The 12,498-nt window shown below is 52.0% G+C and overlaps 1 pseudogene; it reads left to right on the forward strand.

The window, feature by feature from the left end:
* Positions 1 to 12,498, forward strand: part of LOC135891988 (adhesion G protein-coupled receptor E2-like) — a 1,091,233-nt pseudogene that overhangs the window by 947,969 nt on the left and 130,766 nt on the right.

Raw genomic sequence — 12,498 nt, forward strand, 5'->3', positions numbered from 1 at the left:
GTAATGCATTCCAGTGCTTCACCACCCTCCTAGTGAAATAGTGTTTCCTAATATCCAACCTAGACCTCCCCCACTGCAACTTGAGACCATTACTCCTTGTTCTGTCATCTGCCACCACTGAGAACAGCCGAGCTCCATCCTCTTTGGAACCCCCCCTCAGGTAGTTGAAAGCAGCTATCAAATCCCCCCTCATTCTTCTCTTCTGGAGACTAAACAATCCCAGTTCCCTCAGCCTCTCCTCATAAGTCATGTGCTCCAGACCCCTAATCATTTTTGTTGCCCTCCGCTGGACTTTTTCCAATTTTTCCACATCCTTCTTGTAGTGTGGGGCCCAAAACTGGACACAGTACTCCAGATGAGGCCTCACCAATGTCGAATAAAGGGGAACGATCACGTTCCTCGATCTGCTGGCAATGCCCCTACTTATACAGCCCAAAATGCCATTAGCCTTCTTGGCAACAAGAGCACACTGTTGACTCATATCCAGCTTCTCGTCCACTGTGACCCCTAGGTCCTTTTCTGCAGAACTGCTACCTAGCCATTCGGTCCCTAGTCTGTAGCAGTGCATGGGATTCTTCCGTGATGGCCCTCCTTTGTTCTGTTCCAGCCCTTTATATATCTTTTGCATAAGGCGGGAATCCTTTGTCTCTCTGGGTTCCCCCCACCCCTCCGCCCCTTCTCAATGGAAAAGCACTAGGTTAAAGATGGATTCTAGTTCAGGTGACATGATCACATGTCACTGTCAGACCCCAAGCCTTCATTCCTCCCAGCCTGACTCACAGGAAGGCTGCCTGCAAACAGAGCCATCCACAGTCAATTGTCCTGGTTGATGGGAGCCATCAAGAGTCCAAACAACCATTAATGGCCCACACTTTGCATAATTACAATAGGCCCTCAGAGTTATATTTCATATTTCTAGTCCCAGATACAAGAGTGGTACATTTATACAAATAGGATGATCACACTCAGTAGATTATAAGCTTTGTAATGATACATTACAAGAGACCTTTTGCATGAAGCATATTCCAGTTACATTATATTCACTCATTAGCATATTTTTATAAAATCATATAGAGTGCAACGTCACAGCACCCCTTCCCCACCAGCCCCCAAGGCTGGGACCAGCCCAGTGATCAGCTCCCCCAGGCCCACAGCTTGGGCTGAAACGTGCAACCCTCTCCTGCTGTCCTCACCAGGGCCTGGGGCAGAGCGTGGCAGAGCCAGGACAGCATCCTGCCCTCTGCCCAGGGAGGGACTGGAGGCTGGGCCTGTTTGCTAGATCCACCCTCCTGCCCGGCACTGACCAGGCCCATGGCTGTCTGTCTCAGGCCTGCACCCCCCTCATGCTTCTGGGGGCAGGCTGAGGGGTACAGCGTGTGTGGCTGGGGTCCCCCTTGCTCAAGGTGCAGGCCCGGGGTGCACACGGTGCCCCAGTGGCAGCCCAGCTGTAAGGACAGCCATGGTGGGAGCTGGCGAGCCCACAGTTGGGCAGGTGTCTCTGCTGGAGCGTTTTAATGCTGCGCCCCCAATCTGCCGCCCACCCGCCTGGCAGCTGCGCAGCAATTATCCAAATGGGTGTTAATTGTGGCTGATAATTCCCCACGGAGATCAGGGACGGAAAGCTCCGCAGCTGAGCAGATTGTGCTGGGCCCGAGCAGCAGATCAGGGGTGCCAGGGTCTCTGACCCCATCCACAGCAGGCACACAGCGCTGGCAGTGCTCATTTGCCCAGCAGGGAGAGAGGAGCTGGCCCAGGGGGCAGGGGAAACAGGGCCTGCTGGGCTCGAAGGGACTGACCTGTGCGAGGCACATTCCCCAGCAGGCTGTGTCTGCAATTATTAGCAGGGGTATGAGGGGAGAGGAGGATGGGCAGAGTGGGGGGAGGCGGGGAGGCAGGACTCCTGGGTTCTGTGCTGAGCTCTGGGAGGGGAGCAGGGTCTAGGGGTTAGATCAGGGGCTGGGAGGCAGGACTCCTGGGTTCTGTGCTGAGCTCTGGGAGGGGAGTAGGGTCTAGGGGTTAGATCAGGGGCTGGGAGGCAGGACTCCTGAGTTCCATGCCCGGCTCTCTCCCCAAATCCATGTGAGTCACTCCTGCTCTGGGTGCCTGTTATTGAGGTTTCATGTTATTTTTCTCCCTCTGCCTGTCTCCCAGCCAGGGCAGCCCCCAGCAGGGCTGGGAAGCAGCTGCCTGCCCTCCCCACCCCTGAACTAGCCAGGGGCACTGGGCTTGAAGGGGTGCTAGCCTAACGTGGCCTAGGCCAGGCTCAGATGATCACAAACAGGGCGCGCCGAGCCAGGCCATCCCTGCGCCAAACCTGGCTCAGCCCAGGCCCCAACCCAGGGCTGCATGGCCAAGTCAGTGCCCTCCAGCCCCCGCCCTCTCCAACTGCCTGCAATAGCAGTGCTGCCCTCCCCCACACACTGGCCTGGCTGGGACACTGCAGGTCTGGGCGGGGGGAAGGGGCATTCACAGGCAACCAGAGCCACTCAGTGACTCTGTGCATCACCAAAATCTCCCGGGACCCGGGTAAGGGGGGGTTTGGTCCTTGGCACAGCAAAGCTCACAGGCCTGGAGCCTCCCTCCCACCTCGTGGGGTGCACGACCATGTGTGGCTGCCTGAGTGCCCCTTGGGTACCAAGGGAGCAGGGGATGGGCTGGGAGAGGGCAGGAGGGGCCATGGCCCGTGAGCAGGTTGAGAGGAAAGTTAGACAACCCCCAACCCTCATGAGTGATGGGTCTGATCCCCCACAACGGTCACCCCTGGTCTGGGCCCTGATCCCCCATACCCCTCCGGGACCTGGGGCAGGTCCTTGACCTTGTTGGCCAAATAGGGCCCGTTTCCCCCCGGAGCTTACCTAATTACACCAAGGAGGCACGGAGAGACAAGAAGACGGGTACCAGGTCCTTTATTTGTCAGTCAGCTGAGAGGGTGAGCTCTCATCGGCTAATGCCAGAAGAGAGACACACCTTACATGGGCGACATAGGCCCTTTTTATAATCAGTAACAAACAACTCAGTTCTCATCCTTTCTACGTCATTATGCTGACCTATAGATAACAGGTTACACAGAATACATGTATTATTTTGGGGAAGGGGATACAAGAGACATCTGTTGCGGATACACTTATCATTTTGAAGGGAGAGCAAGGTACATCCCTTGACCCTCGGCACTAAATTCCTTGGGGATATATGGGAAAGCAGCCGCATATACTTGCAAGCCAAATGAGCCAATTAGCAAATAGCTGACATGATTAAATACAAGGCTAAATACTTTATTTGGATCTTTAGGCCTTTCTCATCAGAAAGAGGCCTGCATCAGAAAGAGGCCTGCATCTTTAGGCCTTTTCCATCAAATATCCCCCCTTAAAAACATTTCAAGAGCTCATGGCCCTTGTTCCTCAGCTCCTTCCGGCTGATATAATATCATCATTTGTTGATATGTAACCTGACTAGCCATTTTCCGGACTACCGTGACCAAGCAAGGGGTAAAACAAGCAAGCGTTAATAGGGTGGTAATAAAGAATATAAAAAGGAGAAAACCTTTTCGAAGCCATCCCAGTTGTGGCAGCCAGGAAGTAAACCAATCTGTGTCCCACCCACCCCAGGTCTGTACTGGGACATGGGCTAGTTTTCTCATTTCCTTTGTTAACTGTTTTACTGCCTGGCCATTATCGTCTATTTATAAGCAGCAGTTAGACTCATTTAATTTTGCACAGAGGCCTCCTTCCTCTGCTAGCAAGTAGTCAAGAGCTATGTGGTGTTGGAGAATTGCATATCTCATTTGAGTCGATTGATCGGCCAAAAGGTCCAGTGCTGCGGCTGTTTGATTGGTTAATATTTCCAATATAGCCTGCAGCCTAATGATGCGATTTAGATTATAAATTGGTTCCCTGCCCCTGTTACTAGTTCACTAGGGTTCCAGGTGGCCGGTCCATAATGTTTGATGATTCTTTCAGGGGGCCATTCCTGAGCTCCCCAAGTTTGGGAACTCCTGGCAGTCAGAGTGGAGTCCACAAATCGTTTTTCTCTAATCAAATCATCATAAACCTTAACTCCCAATTTATTTCCTTGGTTTTGAGGTAATAAAAAGAATAGAGGCCTAATATATCCTACATAGCATACTCCTGACCAGTTTGGAGGCAATCTGCGATAAGCATAGGATCCACAGATCCAATAATGGCCTTTCAAGGCCCAGATTCCTTTAGCAAAGGGGCCATCCCAGGTCTCGGGGTCGTCTGCGGGGCCCGGCTCCTCGTAATACAGAGCGTTACCTGATTCTATGGGCCCCCCGAGGAAATGATCTACGTCCGGATTACAGTAGTCACATTTCCATGCCCCAGCCCCTGCCTTCCAAACACAATTACAACCAAATTTTGGGCTATTGGTACTAGACCAGAATTGTTTAAAATGGGTCACTCGGGTTCCATTAGGGTGCTGCCATGCCCACTGATGCCATCGTACCACGTGGTCTTTACTAGTGGTGTTATCTCGCTGGCAACTTAAAAAGAGGGCATCAAAGTACCCATCCAATCTGACTGCCTTACAACCATCGCCCCTATGATTCCAGTAGGAGCATCTTACCCAGCTATTATTACTCAGCTTTACGTGGGTAAGATTCCATCGTTCTTGATACTTAAAACAGTCATACGGGCGACAGTGGGGATCCCAGCAATTAAATCCTAAAGATAAGGTCCAGTTGCATGTACTTTTCCCTACATATCTTTCCTCGCGTTTTGTTCGATTAAGGCAAAAGACACCCACTCCCGTAGAATAGAGCCGCCAAGGGCCACTATCCTCAGTCCACCTTCCCGTTCCCTTACGCACTATGCTTAGGCTGCTTAGCCACCATTTGGGCTGTACTGGCTGGACTACCCAGGGCCATTCATTTAGTTCTCCTGGACCACCACATACCCAACAATTGGTAAGGTTAAAGGATCCTGCTATTATTTCCCCTAATTGCAAAAACCTATTTTCCCAACCACAGGAATAGCTGAACATGCATGACAAAAACACAAAGGATAGTTTCATTATCCCTTTCTCCTAAACAATCCCTTTAGTCCTTCTAGTCCTTGGTACTCCCAGGTAGAGTTTTCACCTGTGCCACCCCGGGCTTCCGGAGCCGGAGCGGACAGAGGGCTGTTGTCCTCTTCGGTTGTGTTGTTCTCCGGATTCGGATTCAGAAACCGCTTCACTCGTGTATGATGAGTCCACTTGTCGCTCCCGAGGACCTTAACGGCGGCCTGGCTGATGAGCGATACAGTGTGCGGACCGTCCCACCTTGGCGTGAGGGGATCACGCTTCCACTTTTTGATAAGGACTTGATCACCAATCTGGAAGGAATGCACGGGCTGGTCCAAGGGAAGGGTCTGGAAAGGCGCTGCGTATCGATGTAGCTGTAACAAGACAGATTGTAGCGCAGAAACCTGTTTCCACAAAGAGTCTTTCCCTATTTCCCAGTTTACATCCTCTCGGTACCCCGGGATGAGTACTCGGGGAGGGAACCCAAAAACCAGTTCAAAGGGTGAAAGTTTCAGACCCTTACGCGGGGCCCTCCGAATGCGGGTAAGGGCAAGTGGCAGGGCATCAAGCCACTTTAAACTAGACTCCATACACAGCTTTGTGAGAGTGTCTTTGAGAGTTCTATTCATTCTTTCTACTTGGCCCGAGCTCTGCGGTCTCCAAGGTGTATGCAATTTCCATTGGATACCAAGGGCTCGTGATACCTGTTGAACCACCTGGGAGATAAAATGGCTTCCCCGATCCGACTCAATTACTTCAGGGAGATGGAAGCGGGGAAGTATTTCATGCAACAGGGCCTTGGTGACTGCCCGTGCCTGACAATGCCGTGTAGGGTAACACTCTACCCACCCAGTAAGTTGGTCAGTAAAAACAAGCAAATACTTATAGCCCCTACAAGGGGGGACTTCAGCAAAGTCCACCTGCCACCTTTGAAAAGGATAGGCAGCCCAGAGCCGGCCTCCCATTGGGGCGGGGGGGCCGCACCCCTTTTGGTTTGTTCGCTGGCAAACAGAACAGTTATTAACAATTCTTTGGGCTTCCATATGTATACCCAATCCCCTAAGGGACCGTGTAGCCAAATCGACCATAGCTCCTGATCCCAAATGTCCCTCCTTTGCCCATCCACAACAGTACTACTTCCACCTGTATACCATTCCAAGTCAGCATTCGGGAGTGGCTGATCTTTTAGATCTGGGCGGCTAGAATACTGAACATCTATGATTTCTAAACAGTCATGTTCCGCTCCCTTAACACATTCATACAGAGGTTTAGCCCACAGTCCAAACTCTGGAATCCATATTCTGCAAAAACCTGCCATGCCCAGGAATGCCCTAAGCCGTTTACGGTTGCTGGGGATGGGAACTTGGCAGATAGCCTCCTTCCTTTCGTTTGAGAGCTGTCTCTCTCCCTGCCTGATGTGAAATCCCAGATATTGAACCTCTGTAAGAGCAATTTGGGCTTTGCTTTGAGATACCCTGTATCCTCGCAGTTCAATAAAGTTTAGGAGACTCACAATAGCTCTGAGACAAGGGATTAGACCCACAGCAGCAATTAACAAGTCATCTACATATTGCAGCAGGAGGGCTTTGTCTGAATTATCCTTCTCCTCCAAGTCTCTGGCCAAAGCCTGTTCGAACAGAGTGGGGGAATTTTTAAATCCCTGGGCCAATACGGTCCAGCAAAGCTGCTTTTTAACCCTTCTGTTGTCCTCATTATGCCTTGCAGTATTTTGCAGACCTCACAGTTGCTTGGGCACATTCAGGCCCCCCTTTCTCTTGGTGGTCAGCCAAGTCTTAGCTGTGAACACTGTCCTTGGATGAGCCTGCTAGCTGTATTTTCCTCTCAGTTAACTCATTCCATGCTTTTTTCTTTTCTCCCTTTTTCGGCTTCTTCTAACTTCCAAAGGAACTTTTCACTTTTCACTTATGCACCTTTTCTCCAACCATCAACACATACACATTGCCATCATACACCTTTCCAGTAACATAACTTTTGTACAGAGCCTTGAAGCAACAAACCAGGACGAGCACACTCACTTCTGAGGATTCCCCTCTGTACAACCTCTGGTGTCCAATAGCTTTCCCTTTTAAACCTTAAATGCCTTCCCCGTCTTCCTTCTTAGAATCAATAGCCACCAGCTCCGCCGCCTGGGCAGATAAATTGGGGCTAAGCTTAAACTTGCACACCTCTCCACTCTTAACTACTACGGCTGCTCCTGTAAACCGCTTCCCATCTACTACATAACTAGATCCATCAACGTATCCTTCGATATCGGGATTGGGCCAGGGCAAATCCGAGAGATCAGGGCGAGGTTTAGTCTCTTGTTGCAAAACTTCAATACAATCATGAGTGGGGCGGGTCCTACCGGGGACTTGGGGATCAGGCAACAAGGTAGCCGGGTTGAGGGAACTAACTGTCTTAAAAGTCAGGTTAGGGGCCAACAAAAGCCCCACCTCATATCTAGTATGCCGACTGGGATTTAGATGCTTTTCCCCAGCTCCTGTTCCCAGTATCTGGGGTACCCCATGGGGCACCACAACCTCAGTATCCCCACCCAAGGTTAATTTTTCAGCCTCCTGCACAAGGAGAGCGGTCGCAGCCACGGCTCGTAAACAAGCCGGCCAGCCTTTGGCAACCGGGTCCAATACCTTTGAGTAGTAACCTACGGGTCGCCAGGTCGGTTCCGACCTTTGGCACAGGACTCCAGATGCCACCCCTCCCTTCTCGTGAACGTATAGGGTGAACGGCTTCCGGGAATCCGGGAGAGCTAAAGCGGGAGGCTGAACTAAGGCTTTTTTTTAAGCTCTTGAAATGCTTTTTCTTTTTCCTTGGTCCATGACCAATGGAGCAGACCCTCTTTAGTAAGGGACTCGTATAGTGGTCTGGCTTTCCCTCCGTAGTCAGGGATCCAAAGTCGGCAAAAACCGGTTAGTCCCAGGAAAGCTCTCAACTCTCTGGGACTTCGGGGCTGAGGACTCTCGAGTATAACTTGGATCCTGTCTTTACCCAAGCTACGACGTCCCTGACAAAGATGATACCCGAGAAAAGTGTCTAACCAATTGGGCTTTTTCCCTAGAAACCTTGTACCCCTGGGCCCCAAGAAAATTAAAGAGTTCTATAGTCTGCTCTCTACAAGCTGTTTCTGTCTCAGTACTTAAGAGCAGATCATCACAATACTGAACTATGTTACACGAGGGGTGTCTAGCCAGGAACGGGGCAAGATCTCTTTTTAGCTGGCTACCAAAAATCTCGGGTGCACAGGTAAGTCTCTGAGGGACAACAGTCCAGAGATACTGAGCCTTGTAATGGGTATCTGGGTCCTCCCATTCAAAGGCAAACAGTTTCTGAGACTCCTGATCAAGGGGTATAGAGAAGAAAGCATCTTTTAAATCTATCACAGAGAACCAGCTGTGGCTCTTGGGGACTTGGCCCAAGATAGTATGAGGGTTTGGGACAACTGGATAGGGGGCCTCTATTAACTTATTAACCTGTCTTAGGTCCTGGACCAATCGATACTGCCCATTAGGCTTAGGCACTCCCATTATCGGAGTATTGTACGGGGAAGTGCCTTCCCTTAGCCAGCCGTACTGCAAAAACTTTTGAATCAGAGGCTTCAACCCGATCCGAGTGGTTAACTTAAGGGGGTATTGTCGAATTCGGACTGGGCGGCTTCCTTCCTTAAGGGAAATATGCACTGGTAGAGCATTTCGAGCCCAAGCAAAGCCTCCCTCCTCAGCCCAGACCTTAGAGTTAACCCCCGACAGCTGGTCCCTCTCACCCTCTGGCTGCGCTGGGGGGGGATTTTCAGCACTCAGAAGGGCCATTTGATAATTAGAGGTTTGTTGTTTAGGCAGCCTAACTTCCATAGTCCCATTATTATTGAACGAGATCTCCGCCTGTAATTTAGTAAGGACATCTCGTCCTAGCAGCGCAATGGGACAGGAAGGGCTACAAACGAATTGGTGGGATTTTGTTTCTATATCCTTCCCCCATGGTATGTCATAAGAACATAAGAACATAAGAAAGGCCGTACTGGGTCAGACCAAAGGTCCATCTAGCCCAGTATCTGTCTACCGACAGTGGCCAATGCCAGGTGCCCCAGAGGGAGTGAACTTAACAGGCAATGATCAAGTGATCTCTCTCCTGCCATCCATCTCCATCCTCTGACGAACAGAGGCTAGGGACACCATTCTTACCCATCCTGGCTAATAGCCATTTATGGACTTAGCCACCATGAATTTATCCAGTCCCCTTTTAAACATTGTTATAGTCCTAGCCTTCACAACCTCCTCAGGTAAGGAGTTCCACAAGTTGACTGTGCGCTGCGTGAAGAAGAACTTCCTTTTATTTGTTTTAAACCTGCTGCCTATTAATTTCTTTTGGTGACCCCTAGTTCTTGTATTATGGGCATTATGTCGCTGGGGGCATTCGTTCTTCCAGTGTCCCTCCTCTTTACAGATAGCACATTGATTTCGTCCCAAACGGGGGCCCTTTCCCTTCCCCTGTGGTCCTGTGCGGGGAAACCCCCTTGTCTTGCCCCCCTTTTCCTCACTTCCCTCCCTCAGGGCCATCGCCAGCATGCGGGCCCCCTTTTTCCGTTCCTCATCGTCTCTGCGATCATAAACCTTTAATGCAATCTCCAAGAGCTCCTCTATATTTTTCCTGTTCCAGCTTCATGAGTTCTCTCTGAATCTTTTGACGTTTCATTTCCAAAGACAGCTCATGGTCATAATCATAATTAACTTCTCCATTATCAGATCATCTTTACATAATACCATTCCATAATCAGCCTGGCGTTTAAACGCCTTCCAATTATTTAACATACATTCCAAGGGTGTCCCAGCATATGTGCTTTGTCCGGACCCCATTATGCTCGTGTTTAATTAAACCTGGTCACGGGTTCGACCGACCCCCCTTGCGATCAAGATATCCTGGTCACGGGGTTTCCCCTCGCAGGAGTTTCGGTGCGGCTAGAGTCGGTTTAAGTCCTAGACCTGGTTATCACAATTTTGGCTTCCAGCATACCAGGAATAAAAACAAGCCCTGGGGCTTTTCTACGTCCCAGTAATTGTCCAGTACGGCCCACGAACTAGTGAAGTTAGTGAAATTATTCATAAGCCGTTGTCTGGTTCAGTTATCACAACCACAAAACATTTGTTCAATGAACGTTACTTATTCGTTTAACAACACAGTAACAAAACATTCATAATACTGTCACAGCTTTTAACACTCATACACCCTTCCTGTGCACAGGCTGCCTAAGGGGCTTTCACTGTCCAACCCACACTTCAGGGGCGTTATTTCTCAAAACCCAGGAGGTAAACGCACTTACCGCCCGGAGTGGCTGCGTCCAGCAGTCGGACTTCCCCTTCTTCTGGTACCGTCTTATCTCCGTGTTGTTAGGAGTTCTCTTTAGAGAGGACACAGCCGCCCCGACCGATTGTGACGACCCGAGGCCCGAGCAAACCAACAGCTCGAGGTGGCCACTCCTCGGAATCGCCCTCGGTCGCCGGTCAGTGCCCTCACAGGGAGAGAAGTCCCGGCGGAGTCGCCAATTTGTTGGCCAAATAGGGCCCGTTTCCCCCCGGAGCTTACCTAATTACACCAAGGAGGCACGGAGAGACAAGAAGACGGGTACCAGGTCCTTTATTTGTCAGTCAGCTGAGAGGGTGAGCTCTCATCGGCTAATGCCAGAAGAGAGACACACCTTACATGGGCGACATAGGCCCTTTTTATAATCAGTAACAAACAACTCAGTTCTCATCCTTTCTACGTCATTATGCTGACCTATAGATAACAGGTTACACAGAATACATGTATTATTTTGGGGAAGGGGATACAAGAGACATCTGTTGCGGATACACTTATCATTTTGAAGGGAGAGCAAGGTACATCCCTTGACCCTCGGCACTAAATTCCTTGGGGATATATGGGAAAGCAGCTGCATATACTTGCAAGCCAAATGAGCCAATTAGCAAATAGCTGACATGATTAAATACAAGGCTAAATACTTTATTTGGATCTTTAGGCCTTTCTCATCAGAAAGAGGCCTGCATCAGAAAGAGGCCTGCATCTTTAGGCCTTTTCCATCAACCTGGCACTGGTCTCTCACTGTCTCCAGCTGGTGGGGGGGAGGGGTTGCTGATGGCGCTAACCCCATGCCCAGTGACTACAGAGGCAGGGCGAGTCTCCGAGCTGGGCCGGGGGAGCAGGCTGCGGGAAGGGTAGGAGAATGGGGCTCTCTCACAGCCCCTCCTTGTCTCCTTTCACCCTCCAACGGGAGTGGGGGGGCTTGGGGAGACAGCCACTGCACCCCCAGCTGCTGGTACAGGCTAGAGAGTGCCAGAGGGGAGGCCTGGCCTGGCTGGCGGGAGTCGGGACGAGCCTACAGCAGCTGCTCACACAATGCAGGTGCCAGCGCAGGAACAGGGCCCCAAGGGCTGGGGGCCAGCAGCAGCCGGGGTAGCGGGACCCTGGGGCAGCTCTAGGCACAGGAAGATGGAGGAGGTGGGGGTTGGGGCAAAGGACAGGCCCTAGAGGGGGAGCAAGGACACAGGTGTTCTGTCCCAGATCTGAGCGGGGAGCAGGGGCTAGTGGTTAGAGTGGGAGCTGGGACGCAGGGGCTGGGTTCCAGCGCTGATTCTGGGAGGGGCAGGGGCTGGGTGGGTATGGTTCCCTGTGGGGGCCAGCCTGGGGACTGGGCCCTGGTACTCGCTCAGTGCCTGCCCCAACCCTACACTTAATGGCTTGGGGGGACTCCTGGGGCTCCCTGCTGATCCCTCTGGCACACGCACCAGAGAGGCAGAACAAGTGAGTCGGGGCAGCGGGAACTGTGTAGGTTCTGGGGCATGGCTGGGTGAGCCAGCACTGCACCAGCAGGGGGCGTCCACAGGCCAGAGCAGAGCTGCCCCCAGGCCCTAGTCCAACACTCCAGCTACTGCCCCACCCTGCTCCTGGGGGCGGGAGGGGGGAAGGAGGCAGGGCTGGCCGGGTGACTCGGAGCCAGGGACCTGAAGCAGGGCCAGAGGGGGAGCTGGGGTGATACCGCTCCCTGGCACCCTGGGCCCTCAGCCACACACCCAGCCCCGTCCCCTCCCTTCCCCTTCCCCGCCTGTGAACAGCAGCAAAGGCCTCGGCCAGCCTTTGGCATCGCACTTTACTGGCCCAGGAACATGCCCAGTAGGGCAGTAGCCGGGGGGGCTCAGAGCAGGGAAAACAGACACAGATACACACACAGAGTTCTCTTTACCGCTCTGGGAGGTCACTCCTGGTAAAGGAGGTCACTGCTTTACCTGGGGTCACTCCTGCCAGCGCTTGCCCCAGCACAGCCCTGCTGGCGGGCAAGAGGGAGGGAACCTCTAGGGCCCGTGGGATGCAGGGGGTGAGGCTTGGCTCAGGGCTTGATCAGACCCAGGGGGCTGGAGCTGGGTGCCCCAGATGGAGCTGGGGCTCCAGGTGCCCAGGGGGTGGCTCTGATAC

Source organism: Emys orbicularis, chromosome 19, assembly GCF_028017835.1.
Source record: "Emys orbicularis isolate rEmyOrb1 chromosome 19, rEmyOrb1.hap1, whole genome shotgun sequence".
Lineage (NCBI taxonomy): Eukaryota > Metazoa > Chordata > Testudines > Emydidae > Emys > Emys orbicularis.